Here is a 12417-nt window from a genome sequence, read left to right as displayed (position 1 = left end):
CCAGAACCATGGAGCATGATAGGAAATACAGGACCACCAACTGCTGCACAGGCAGCGGGAGAAGGACGATATAGCCTGGATGAAAGAACACTGTTGTTCATAGCCAACGGAGGCATGAGCGGGCAAAGAATTGAACACCAACAAAGAGGAGCTCCAAGAGCACCTCAACAGCCTAAAGGACCATGCTACAAGTGTGGTGGAGACCATTGACTGAGAGACTGCCCTCATGACGAAATCGTTAGGGTCAACACATATTGCACGGAGTGTGGAATTACTCACTTGATCCCTGATTGCCCTAAAAACTTGAGCAAAGGAGCAAAAACTACCTTGAATATGCTGGGAGCGCTACCTTCCAGTGGAGGGTCAGAAAACGAAACTCATCAAGCAAGGAAAAATGACAATCATCCCAAGAGTAACGATGAAAATCAAGAAGAAATCAAGACTGACAAGTCTAGCGTCAGTCGTGATAATCCTTGGAAAGAACGAAGAGCGAAAATGAAAGCTAGACGTGAGCGAAAACAAAAAGATGTAGAAGCTGAGCTAACGATAGCTCGAGAGCAACTTAAACAACAAAGAGAGTCCGACTCTCTAGAATCAACGGAAGGACCAAGAAGTGCAAGCTCAAGAGGGTCGGTATTGGTAGATAAGATCAATGAACCCTTAGATGCAATCTTGCAAGCATATGAAGCAAGATTGAAGAACAGACAAACTCTAGAGCAAAGATGGATGACATATCCATATCCAGAGATAGAAAAACAAAGACTAGAGATGTGCAAACAGCTGATTGAAACTGCACAAGCTTTACTGGAGCCTCCACCTATGGAAGCAGGAGATAGAGTAATCAAACCACCAAACAATGAAACACCTCACAAAACCGAACAAAGGATACTCGACAAGATAGAAAACATTAAATCCTTGCCGGATGTAGAGGATGCAAAAGACGTACCTAATAGCACTGATGAATCAGTGAAAGATTTTCCACCATATTCCCCTATTGTGGAAGAAAATTGGCCTGAAGAGCTATGGGAAACGGTGCGAAAAGCTCAAGAAAAATATGAGACAAAAACAATCGAGTCAGCGCCTTTCTCGGAGCTGAACTTGAATAAGCCTCCATGGGATGTAGACGTTAAATCATTTCAGGATAATGGTTCAGTTGCATCCGAAGATATCAGACCACAATCACACTCAGAACTTTGCCATCATATATGGGGGACTATGAGACAAGGTCAGAAATTCGAAGAATACCTTCTCAAAGAATAGGCGGGTCAAATCAATTGGACACTAAAATCTAGACAGACTTGTTGACCACTCCCGTTAAGTGTACAATCACATTGGCAGAATTGTTAAAAATTAGGCCAAGCATGTGGACGGAAGTGGGAAAATGTCTTGAAAAATTTGGCATAAGGATGCCTCTTAAGTTCTTCGAAACCGAGCTTAATGACACAGAACCGAAGAAAGTCAACACTAGACCAGTGCCACTCAACAAGGTAGGAGAGTATTGTGAAGGTGAAGACGGCAACACAACCCTACCAGTTGAGTATAACGGCATAGAGACTAAGGCAATACTTAATAGTGGAGCTGGCATTGCCATTGTGACCAAAATGCTATGGGAAAAATGGGGAAAACCAGGAATACGAACAACTAGAATGAAATTGCAACTGGCGGATGGGCACATAGAAAGGCCTATAGGATTGCTTGAGGGAATTGTGGTATCTTCCTCTGGCATAGAGTACGAACATACCTTTGCCATAGTAGATTTCGGCAAGAAGAACAACTATGAAATTATCCTTGGTAGGCCGTTCATGAGGCAACTCAAAATGGTGCAGGACTGGGGGTATGATTATTTGTATCTAAGACATGCTGAAACTACTACACGCGTAAACATGAAAAATCATAGCTACCATGATGTCACGAGAACCCCTGTGGAAGAATTTGACTCAGCCACCCTTAGTGGATCAGAAGTCCCAGTGTGGCTTTGTAAGAAAAAGAAGATATGGATATGCGGGGCATCTCAATTTAGTGAATTTGACAACAATGAAAGGACACTGGAGAGGGTCTTGGAAGACGATGCCTATATACGAGAACCTTTTCCTGAAGAGAAGCTCGAACCCCTAGAATGGTCTCAAATTTTGGCTACATTGGATGTATGCATCAATGAAGTCACTCCCACCAAATTTTGTGATGAGAATGGCTACGATATCATACCATACTACATGTTGAGCAAAATTGTGGAGGAGGACGAGAACGATGGAGATACTGAGAATATGAGGATCCATAAAACAAAAACGAAACTTGAGATTAAGATAGAGGGCTATGTGGACAATATCCCCACTACATAAATCAAGCAGGAAGGAGAAGAATTTTATGATTCTTCTGATCAAAGTGAAAACAAGGATAACGCGGATGACGAGAAGTCGGAAAATACGGAGGGAGACGACAATCAAGATCAAGACAATGACGTCTTCTACAATTTCCCAAACCAAAGTGAGAGACGCCAAAAAAGATACAAGAGTAAACGACACCATATTAGTCCACCAACCAGGTTGAGACCCATGCCGGAGTTTAAGGGTAAGATACATTTCCTTATGAACATTCATGCTGTTGATTGTGCTAAGGATAAAGTGTCAGGAAGATTTCTTAAGGTTGTTGACTCAGGATTTAAATCCAGACTGTTGAAACCTAAGAAAACCAGCAAACCAAAAAAAAGAGTTGCAACAGAAAAACTGAATGTCTGTGGTAGCCCAATTATGACAAAAATTGAAAGGAAAACGAGATACAATGAGTTGAAACAAAAAATTAAAAATGTATGGACAACTGAAATGGAAAGTAGCGATGGAACGAACGAGAGTGATGGGAGTAAAAAGATAGATGTACCTCCTCACTATTGTAAGTACACCATTCAGGAAAGAAGATTGGTGGTTCAGCAACCAATGAGGGAGCCTAAATCAAACGAGTCCTACGATGGGCCAGAGAACGCCAAGAAAATAGACTTAGCAGAGCCAGGAGAAAATCCGGGACCTGCTTACGTTGCCACAGATCTAAGTCGAGAAGAAGAGGACTTACTGATAAAAACACTTAAGGAATTTTGAGATGTATTTGCATGGTCGTACAAAGATTTGAAGGGAGTGGATCCTAACATTTGTGAACATTCAATCCCTCTGAAGTCTGATGCAAATCCAAGCAAACAACGTCCATACACGTATAATGAGACATTTGCCAAAAGGATAAAAGAGGAGATAGACAAACTTATGGAGGCTGAATTTATTTATGAGATAGAGTACACGGACTGGGTGTCCCCGATAGTGGTGGTACCCAAGAAAAACGGGAAATTACGAGTGTGTGTAAATCTCAAGAAGGTAAATGCAGCCACGATAAGGGACAACTACCCTCTTCCTATCACTGAACACGTCCTGGAACGAGTGGCAGGCAAGCAAGCCTATAGCTTTATGGACGGATTCTCTGGCTATAACCAATTGGGGGTCAAACTAGAAGATCAATACAAAACAGCATTTGCAACAGAATGGGGCATATATGCGTTTAGGGTAATGCCATTTGGCTTGACCAATGCTCCAGCCACATTTCAGAGATTAATGACACACGCTTTTAAAGAATACTTGCGAAAATTCTTGGATATTTACATGGACGACTTGTGTGTCTATTCTCTATTGAGAGAAGACCATATAGATCATCTGAGAAAGGTATTCGAAAAATGCAGAACGTATAGGATTTACCTCAACCCAGAAAAATGTGTATTCATGGTACGACAAGGTAAAATCTTAGGCCACATAGTGTCGGTTAATGGAATTACCACTGATGAAGACAAGGTAAAGGTGATCATAGAATTGCCAAGACCAAACACTGTACGAGAGGTACAATCATTTATGGGACATTGTGGATACTACCAACGTTTTATCTACATGTACGCTGTAATAGCAAAACCCTTGTATAGTCTAATCACGCTCTTCATTTGGACAAATGAATGTGAGGAGTCATTCCAGAAACTGAAAGATGCACTGGTATCTGCACCAATTCTAAAAGCACCAAATTGGTCAAAGATCTTCTATGTACATGTAGATGCTTCGGCATTTGCAATAGGCTGTATATTAGCACAACCAGATGAGGGTAAGACGGACTTTCCAATCAGTTATGCTAGTAGACAACTCAACAGTGCAGAAAAGAATTATACTACCACTGAAAGAGAAGGATTGGGTATGATATATGCGGTAAAGAAATTTCAACATTACCTACTCGCGAACAAATTCACATTCTTTGTGGATCATCAGGCACTCTTGTACTTAGTAAACAAACCTTGTAACACGGGACGAATTGTAAGATGGTTCATTGTGTTACTGGAGTTTGATTTTACGGTAGTAGTTAAGAAAGGAAAAACGCATCAAAGAGCAGACTACCTTTCTCGACTACTACATGGCGAAAAAGCTACCGGGGTAGATGATGATCTCCTAGACGCATACCTGTTTAATATAGAGATGATACCGAAATGGTCAGAGCAAATTATTCCGTTGCTGACATATGGAATGAATCTTGACGACAAACACACGGTGGCAGACGTTAGACAAGCACGAAATTACACAATGCTTGCGGGAAGAATGTACCATCATGGAAACAATATGATTCTAAGGTTTTGTATAGGCCCAGAGGAGTACGAAGCGTATCTAGAGGAGGCCCACACACAAACAGGGGGATTCCATAGAGGAAATCAAATTATGTATGAACAATTAAGAAGACTTGGAGTGTATTGGCCAGGAATGGCAGGCAATGTAGCAAATTACATCAAGAAATGCGACTTTTGCACATCCAATACCTCTGTGGATTATGCCACATTATACCAAGTGATAGTAGCACCAACATGGAGTCATGCTATTGTGGAATATTTGACTAATAAGGAGCTGCCAGGAGATTGGTCTAAAGCCAGACAAAAGGCTACATATCGAAGCGAATAGGTATACCCTCATTAGTGACCAATTGTATAAAAGAGGAACTGATGACCAGCTGAGGTTAGTTCCTCATGAAAATGACTACTTTCCATTATTGGAACAAGCTCATGCAGGCATAGCAAGAGGTTATTTTTCAGCAGAGAGAACCGTAAAAATCATTATGGTTGCAGGTATATGGTGGCCAACCATGATTCAAGATGCAACAAAATTCGTGAAAAGGTGTGATGAATGTCAACGCACTAAGGTACCAGTTAAAAGAGACGAAATGCCCTTAAGACCAATGATGAGTGCTCGAGCATTCGCTAAATGGGGATTGGACTTTGTTGGTCCTATCACTCCACCAGCGTATCGTTCACAAGCACAATATACCATAGTGGCCATGGACTACATGACCAAATGGGTGGAAGCAAAAGCCACAACGAAAGCAGACGCTAGAACCACGGCACAATTTTTATATGAATATGTGTTTACACGTTATGGCCTTCCAATCGAGCTGGTGAGTGATAGAGGGACACACTTTGTAAATGGAGTTATCCAACATCTCTTAAATGAGTTTATGGTAATTCATCGCAAATCTACGCCTTATCATCCACAAGACAATGGCCAAGCGGAAGCGACCAACAAAATATTGTGCACGGTTCTTACGAAACTGGTTAGTGAAACAAGAACAGATTGGGATCAGATGCTCTATTCGAAATTGTGGGCTTATCGAGTTTCATATAAAACAACACTCAATGCTACACCATTTAATATGGTATATGGGTTAAATGAAATATTGCCTATTGACTTTTTGATCCCCACACTAAGGGTAGCCAAAAAATTGGACTGGATGGGACATGAACTTTCAGAACGGTTAGAGGACCTTGAAAAATTAGATGAGTTACGACTCTGCAAAAAAAAGACAACAGAAAGAGTTTTTTGACAAACATGTCAAGAACAAGGACTTTAAAATGGGAGACTATGTCTTGGTATACACCCTTAAACAACATGCCAAAAAGCTAAAGAAAAGGGGAATGGGGCCTTATTTGATCCAAGAAATATCGTCCAGCGGAGCACTAAAACTGTCGACACTAGATGGAAAAGAAATGCCGAACTGGATTAGTGGGTGTCGTTTAAAAAAATATCATCTACCTTTAACACCGGAAATGTTGTTTCAACTGCATTATGGAAAAACCTATAGACAAGAACAACAAAGAATTCAGGACCAGGCACAAAAAAAGCAAAGGAACGGATTGCTAAACGAAAGCAGTTTCTCAGGACAATAAACATGGTCACCCCAATGATGACTGACGAATATCCTCTTTCAACATCCCAAACAATTGAAGTGGATATACAAAGCGACGAATTAGAAAAGACCACGACAGACCTTAGGGCTCAGGACGATAGCATCATCGACGACTTGGAAGATACATGGTGTAGTCCTTACATAAAAGCTTATGCAGGCACAAACAAGTTGAAATCTATGCATTGCTTGACACTGGAGCAAAAATGAGTGTCATCAGCTTTGAGCTCTTTCAGAAACTTGGAAGATACATGGTGTAGTCCTTACATAAAAGCTTATGCAGGCACAAACAAGTTGAAATCTATGCATTGCTTGACACTGGAGCAAAAATGAGTGTCATCAGCTTTGAGCTCTTTCAGAAACTTGGAACAATGAAGACGATCCCAGAGACACACCGGTTGAAAGTAGCATCAAGTGATGAGGTGATCACGTTGTGGTCTATTATAATACCAATCACAGTGCAGGCACACCCGTACACTACAAAATTCCATGTACTGCCACCAGGTAGATCAGCAACGCCGTGTATCTTAGCAGTGTCATGGATGAAAGCTAACAGGATATTCATTGATTTGGATACTAATGAAGCACTGTTCAGAAATGAAAACTTTTCAGAACCCTTCTTATCATATAAACAATTCATGTCAAGGAGGAAACAAAAGTCAATACAACCGCAAAGATCTACCCAACAACAAACAAAGTTTACAAGTCCAACAACGTCTTATCAAAAATCAGCAACCATGCAGGGAACCAGGCAAGTTTGGGTACGGCGTATAGAGCCCAATTACACAAAAGAGGAAATACAAAGTTTGGGTAAGGCACGACAGCCTAATTCCAAAAAAAAAGGAGTCAGAAGAACAGATAAAACACCGAAAGCCAGCAAAACTTCAAAGAACAATAGTCAATCTATCGAATACGCAACGGACTATATTGGTATGGCGGCCAAAATTTCCAATTCAAAATGGGCCAACAACACAAGAATGGAAACCAAAGATGACAATCGAGCAGTTATCTACAACTGTCAAGGTCAAGCCACATCATGCAAACAGCACGAGGAAACAAACAGAATCAACAACAAAAACTACAAGGATCTATAAGACCCAAGTCATCAAAGCAGAAAAAGAGAATGTTCCACCAGCTACGACAATATCGACTTCAAAGGAACCACTTACGCCAATTCAAAACCAGTGGAAAACAATCAAACAAAGAGCGGCAGATTTACAACTGCTCCTTGCAAAGAAAATCTACCAGCCAACTCAAGATACCACAGGAAGCCTCAACGACAAATGCCAATAAGCGAATCACTTATAGCTTCCTCTTGCACTGCATCAATTCTTTCTACATGCATTGACTGCAAAGGCATATAGGGCTATATTACAAGGCCTGCATTAGCACGAGTTCACACCCATGCACAGCACATACCCTTGAGGATACCCTGTCGTTCGGGAGGACTCCAACTAGGAGGGGGGGAGGCATTCCAAATGCGGACTCATGTCATATATTAGAGGGCAATGTTTGTGAGCAATTTTTCAACCATTTTTGCGTTTTATTGTGTGATTTTGAGAAAAAAGAATATGCCCTCATAATTAATCTGAATTGGGGACCAAATCATCATTCATGAGCCCCTAGGGATGTGTATAGACTATAAAGAGAGTCAAATCTAGCCAAAAACTATCTAAAAACAGCAAAAAATAGGCCAAGGTTGACGGTAATGAGCGAGATTGTACATAGACGAGAGAAAAGTGAGCTACAAAGTGTTTTGCTTTTCATTGGTATTTTTCTAGGTTAGAATTGCTATTTTCGGGTTATTTTGGGATTTATTTGCTTTATTTTAGCCATTTTCTAGCAAAAATTATAGAAAAAAAATCCGTAATCTAGATGGAAACACAGAAGAAGAGACGCCTGATCGGAGCAAGGTAAAGAAGACACAGAAAAAATAGGGACTGCAAAGGTGACCGGGCAAAATGACCACCGTCATGAAGGGACCTCCAACAGGAGAAATCTACAAAAATGGTAAAACTGGAGCAACCGAAGTCCAAATCAGGAAATTTGCGAGCCTAAACCGCATCTCGCAAAAAGTTATGGCCACAGGTAAAAGATGAGAAAATTTGGTGTCGGAGTCTCGATTACATATAGAGAGGCTAGGCTAGAAATCTCTCATTTGAGTCATTTTCCATAGTGAGAGAGAGAGAGCTCCCTACAGCAGTTGAGACTTCCAGGAGCTCATCCATTGCGCACGGTCACCAGATCGACATCAGAAATGAGAGGTATGCTCGTTAACACTGACTCTAAGTGTTGTTTGCTTCAGTTAGTCGCAAAACCTCGCCGGCATCACAATCACAACCTGTGCACACATACGGTAGAATGGTTGTTGGGGAGACCTAGAGGCCACCAAATGGAGCCAAAATTGAAAAGCACAATGCCTATAGCTTAGGGATCGAGCATATGACCTCGGGAAGCGCGAAGGAAGCCGCTCAGAAAACCCTAATTTCACAGGACCTGTAAAAGGGCAACTGAACCAAGGTGATCGGAAATGAGCCAAAATTCATAGACAGCAAGCCAATAACCTCGACAAACCGACTGAAGGGTTAGACTATGAAAAAGTTCGTCAAATCGGAGCCTAAAGTCCCTATCGGACGAAAACCGCACAAAGCGTCACGATACTCTAACGGGCCGACCAAGTGACAAAATGACACCAAATTCAACAAGGTACGTCCAAAAGAGGTCAACTACGAGATGGAATGTGCCCACTCAGGAAAAAAGCTCTTCCACTAGGGGAAATGCCGGCAACAGGCCAGAAAGATGTCCAAATGGTCTTTCTTGGTGTTGTAAACACCAAAACAACAACTGACTGCTTGGATGGAAGATCAAAAGAATAAAAGACAGCCGGAATCATACAATGACCAAAAGAAATGGCGACCATCACCTAAGTGGTCTACTTTGACTCTAAGACCAGCTAAGTGCTACAAACAGGGAGTACACTCTGCTAAATTGATTAAAACTTGATGTGTGTGTCTAGGAGGGCCTATTAACACCATGGTGGTCAACTAACATCAAACTGGTAAAAATGACCAAGTACTAGTCTATCGTGATAGACTTGAATTTACACTTAGACAAGTGAAATTTTGACTTTAGCTTCATGAGGGGTGCTAACAAGGATTATTAACCACCAATATCAAGTCAAAGTGCAAAAAGGATCTTTTTTGGCCAAATAACTTAGTCTATCGCGATAGACTTGCTACACCAATCATTGGGGGAAAGACTTTTCAAAATTTTTACAAGCTAGACTTGGGGAAGCACATGAAGGCAGTACACCAAATTTGGTGACAAGATGGACTCATATGGCAAGCTGAGAAGGACATGCAGACAACTCAGAGTCAGAACAGGACATCTCAAGGGCAAACAGGTAAAATTCTCATGTGAGGGGTCAAGAAACCATGCATCAATTGGGAGAAGGCAGACAGATGGTCACAGAGCCAAAAAAATGACAAATTGGCACTAAGTACCAGTCTATCGCGATAGACTAAGCAGAGGGATACTGGACCATCTTATCAAAAATTTGAATTATTAGTTGTCTTCAACATGATGCAAGAGGACCACCCAGTAAGTTTGAGCCCAAAACAACACAAAATGAAGGAGATAGACCAACATCTCCTTGGCAGGAATCTGGAAAAGTGGGAGTTGATCTAAAAAGGGGTCACTTGACATTCATTTGAGGTGAAAATGAGATCAGATCATGTGCAAGGTATGGGAAACCAATTGGTGGAGGCACAACTGCAAAATAGGACCTTGGTCAAAAAACGGTTAGTCTATCGCGATAGACTGAGCAAAAGCTGCAAATGAACAGATTTTGAGCCTAGGCTTATAGAGTGACCTTACATGCCTTGCAAGCATACACCACACCAAATTTCAAGGCATTTGGACTTGTTCTCCTTCACCAACAACATCAATTTGAAGCCGCCAAAGTCGCACAATGGAAGAGCTTGTCTATCTGCTAACATTTTACCTTAACTAATCTTGAGACTAAGAAGGCTCATCTAGATGCATGATTAAGTAATAATCAATTTAGGAGAGTAGTACTATGTTTGTGCATTAACTGTTAATTGTGAATACAGGATCTATGGAGGCTTCTCCGGGAAAAAGAAAAGGCAAGAACTTGGCAACAGAAGGTGCAGTACCCTATGCACTTCTACCCAATTCCTTAAAGCCAACAGCCACCTGGATACCTGCAGATGTGCAACAGGCAGCAGCCTTTCAGATCTATCAAGGTTCATATGTGGATGACAAAAGAAGCTTAGTGGATACAATGATGATTCCCAAGGAGGCAAAGAATTACTTGAAAAGATCACCGCAAAGGTCATGGCTCAAAAAAGTTGTCTTGTGGAACTTTGTATCACTACCACCAGTAGGGATAGATTTCAAGAGGGTACAACATCTAATAGAGACTATCCAAGAAGATGGGACTTGCAGAGTGGCAAGCATGGATAACGAAGTGATGGAGATCCAGATCACCAAAGAGATCATCAAAGAGGCATTGAAATTGTTAGATCAAGGAGCCAACATGAGAGAAAGAAGGAAAAACCTCATAGTCTACTTGCAAAAGTCCAAACTACCTTCTTTCGAACTCATAGCAAACCCGGAAGTAAGAGAACTGACACAGATCTACAGTCAGTGTTTGTTGAGCTACAACAAAAGACCGCCAATATACACTACACCACACGGGAGCATCTCAACCACACTGACATGGGCTATGGGAATGACCCATGAGTTCTATATAGATCATGCGTCATATCTGTTTGAAGAAATGACAAAGCTAAGGCAGGACATACCAAATTACATTGTAGGAGGAGAAGTCCTAACCAGAGTAATATACCATGCCATAGGCGCGGAAGATCAGTTGCCACTTGCCCCTCATCAGAACGACTGGCTGGTATTAAGGGAGAATATTGAAGACAGATCACAAACGAAAGTACCGGCCTCTATTAACACCATTGGAGGACGCAAGCTGGAAAGAGTAACAAGAAGTACACAAGAAAAGATGGAAGAAGAAAGAAGAACCCAAGAGGAAGATGCCCGACTAAAGAAGAGGAAAGCGGAAATGGAAAACAACACCAGGTTGCAGAAGATAGCAAAAATGGAAAGGATGTTGGAAGGATTTTCTCTAGACAGATCTCTACGAGGCGATGTAGGCGCCACTTGGAAACCTTCTAGTAGCACTTACACACTGAGAACGAAGAATAGAAACAACCCAGCTTTTGAGTTGGACTGGTTCGAGAGGTACATCCAAGAAAGAAATGCTAGGGACGAACCAGAATTGCTACTAGAAGAGGAGGATCTCCAAACTTTGAGAGATCAGTTGAGGCCAACTTCACGTGATCAGGAAACACCGCCGCCATCTCCAAGGCCAGATACAAGTGAGAGGCAATCTAGCCCACCTGCTGACTCTACTTCACATTCAGAAAGTTCACATCGTGATGATAGAGTTCACACACCTCCAAGTGAAGAAGAAGAGGAAGAGGAAGAAGAAAGAACAAATGGACACCCAAACACTGGAACCATATCACAAAGTGATAAAGGCAAGCAAAAGGAGGTGGATCAGACTAAAGATAAAGCTTCCTCCTCTCAAGAAATTGAGCTGGAAGCTACTATAGATGAAGATTTGCAGTCAATGGCGACAATACTAAATAGAACAAGACTGCACAGTCAATGGTTAGCTGATCAGAACCGGTCCAACAAGATGAAGTTACAAAAAACCCATGAGGAAGTTCTGAGACTGCAAGAGAAAAGGGAGGACACTCTAAAGCTGATCAGCATCAGAGATGCTGAGATCTTGGGGCTCAAAGGCACAGTAAATCTCCTCAAAGACAATTTACAGGAGTCGGAAGACTTCAATGCCATATGTGAGGATACAATAAACTTATTCCTTGAAGATGTCAGTGACAGAGATGAACACATCCAAAAGTTGGAAAAAGAAAAGCAAGATGCGCTGGAGACCATCAAAAGTTTGCAAGGCGTCATCGATGACTTACAAATTGAAGTCAAAGATTTGAGAGCAGTAACAGATATACAAGCAAGAGAAATCGAACGAGCTAAGAAGCAAAAAACGTCGCTACCAACACCACCGGTAGTCCACCCAGAAGAAGAAGTGGATGCACTCAAAAGGGAGTTGGAGTTGGAAAGAAA

The sequence above is a fragment of the Adiantum capillus-veneris genome, chromosome 1 (genome assembly GCF_014529385.1).
Source record: "Adiantum capillus-veneris isolate H3 chromosome 1, ASM1452938v2, whole genome shotgun sequence".
Taxonomy (NCBI): Eukaryota; Viridiplantae; Streptophyta; class Polypodiopsida; order Polypodiales; family Pteridaceae; genus Adiantum; species Adiantum capillus-veneris.
This window is presented reverse-complemented; position numbering follows the sequence as displayed.